We start from the raw sequence: 2,590 nt of genomic DNA on the forward strand, positions 1-2,590 counted from the left end.
CCTCCCCTCCCGGGACCAATGGCCCTGGGGTGACCGTGGGGGAGGGCGGGCCGCGTGCGCTCGGGCCTGGCTGGGCGCGGGAGGGTGAGTTCGTGCGAGGCGTGGCGGGAGCGGGCGGACCCGGCCCTGGCCCGGCCGGGTGGACACCCCGCGGCCCGGCAAGGCGGGCCCAGGAAGCTGCAGAACAAGGGGCCTGGGGCAGGAGAGCCTCGAGCCTCCCAGCCTCGACCTCCTTGGGCTCAGGCGATCCTTCCGCCTCAGCCTCCTGAATAGCTGGGACTACCGGTGCACGCCACCCTGCCCAGCTAAGTTTTTTTATTTTTTTCGTTTTTCCTTTGGTAGAGACGAGGCCTCGCTGTGTTGCCCAGGCTGCTCTCCACCTCCTGGGCTCAAGCAACCCTCCCGCCTCGGCCTCCCAAAGTCCTGGGGTGGCAGGTGTGAGCCCTCGCGTCAGCCTGCTGCACCCTCTTGAGAACCGGTTCTGGCGAAGGCGACTCTGGTCTCCCCGGTCGTCCCGGTCGCTCTTCGCCCCCCAACCCCACCCCTGCGCCGCCCTGCAGGTCTGCTCCCGCCACGTCCTGGCACCCCGCCGCGGCATCTCGTGTCCCTCCCGTCTGGACCCCTTCCTGGGGTCGCCCCCGGCCCTGGGACCCGCAGAGCAGGAATTGGCGCTGGGTGGGCGGCGAGCGTCGAGGCCGCTCCCAGGGCCTCTCCAGGGCTCAGCGGGGGTCGCCGTCTGCCCCCCTCCCCGGGAGGGGCCGGCCGCGGGGCACGTGAGGTCCCAGCACGGCTCCGGTTCTGGGCACGCGCGGGTACAGGACGCAGGACGGTTGGCTCGGGGTCCGAGGCCTGAGGGAAGCTCGCCCCCCCCAAGCCCCCCGCGCCCCCGCCCCCGCCGAGGGCGAAGGAAGGAGGCGACGCCCCGACGTCGGGGGCTTCCCCTCTTCTGCTCTTTTCTTGCCGAGCGGTTTGCTGCGGTCCGCTCCCAGGTCTACACGGTCCCTCCTGCCCGGCCCCGAGGAGCCACGTCCCCTCACGGGGTCTCCCGGCTGCCCGGGTTAGAGTCCCTGCGGGTCCCGGGTCCCGGTGGTGGGCGGGTGGAAAGAGTCGCCCCCGCTCCCGCCCAGTTTCCATCGCTGCATCCTGGGCTCCTGCTGCAAAGACGCCCTCGGAAAGTCACACGGGGGCTTGCCACCCGCGGGGTCAGTGTGCTGCTGTGGGAGGGAGGAGTTCTGTGGTCGGGTTGAGGTTGCTCCGTGGATCCTCGGCCAGCGCCCAGTGGAGACAGAAAATTTTCCAGTGACTGTTTCAAGTTTCTATTTCGGGTGAATTGTTTCGCGATGGTATCACAATAACAGTATTGTGGCATGCAAGGTGGGGTGGGGAAGGAGGGGGGGGAGAGAGAGAGAAACCGTCCGCCTTTTTTGATGCAGTTTCTTTGGCTTCACGGTGTTTTCTGCCAGGCCCTCCGCTGGGAGTGGGACAGGACGCAGGTCAGCTTTTGGACGCAAAGAATTGAAGTCACACTGGGTGGTTGCAATTAGCTGCCCACAATGGGCTGGAAAGAGATGAGGTTCTCCAACTGCTCACAGAGTTTTGTTTGGTTTGGTTTGGTTTTTTTGAGTTGGAGTCTCACTCTGTCCCCCAGACTGGAGTGCAGTGGCCGCTCCCGGCCACCGCAGCCTCGACCTGCTGGGCTCCGGCGATCCCTCCGCCTCAGCCTTCCCAGTAGCCAGAACTACCGGCGGACGCTACCACGCCCGGCTGATTTTTTGACTTATTGTAGAGATGAGGTCTCGCTGCCCAGGCGGGTCTCGAACCCGCGGGCTCAGGCCATCCGCTCACCTCAGCCTCCCAAAGGCGCGGGATGACAGGCTGAGCCACCGAGCCCGGCTTGCTCACAGAGTTTGTGTTTGAAGCCATGTGAGTTCTGGAAGGCAGGATGGTGCCTGGTGTGTGGAAGTCAATTAGACATCCGTGCCACCCAGCAGAGCAGTGGGCAAGGAGGCTGCCGGCCATTTGCAGAGCAGGAGAGCCAAGCAGCCAACAGACAGCCGCCAGGGGCTTTAGTCTCGACCTTGATGAGGGAGACACATGTTTACACGACAGTGAGGCACCAGCTCACGCTACCGTATTCTCAGAAATGGAAAAGACTCTCAAAACCAAAACTCACACGGCTTGTGTGTAAATGGAAACTCACCCACAGCTGGGATGAGTACCGGCAGGCTGGGGAAAGCATTTGCCAAAGCATTGGGCATATCCTTTCGGGCTCTCATTCCTCACAAGGTCCCATAGTCCTCAAATCGTTTTTTTCCAGGACAACACCCCAGAGAAAATCTTGTACTTGGCCTCCCGGGAAGACAGACAAGGATGTTCACTGCAGTGTTGCTGATAACAGCAAAACCCCAGAAACAGCCTCAAGGTCCATCCACAGAGGGATGGATAAACAGCGGCACTGTTGGCCGGGCACGGTGGCTCATGCTTATAATCCCAGCACTTTGGGAGGCCGGGGTGAGAGGATTGTCTGAGCCTACGGGTTTGAGACCAGCCTGGGCAACTTGGGGAGACCTCATCTCTACAATAAATCAAA

This window comes from Carlito syrichta, unplaced genomic scaffold (assembly GCF_000164805.1).
Source record: "Carlito syrichta isolate Samal-C Ts95f unplaced genomic scaffold, Tarsius_syrichta-2.0.1 Scaffold302411, whole genome shotgun sequence".
Classification (NCBI taxonomy): Eukaryota; Metazoa; Chordata; class Mammalia; order Primates; family Tarsiidae; genus Carlito; species Carlito syrichta.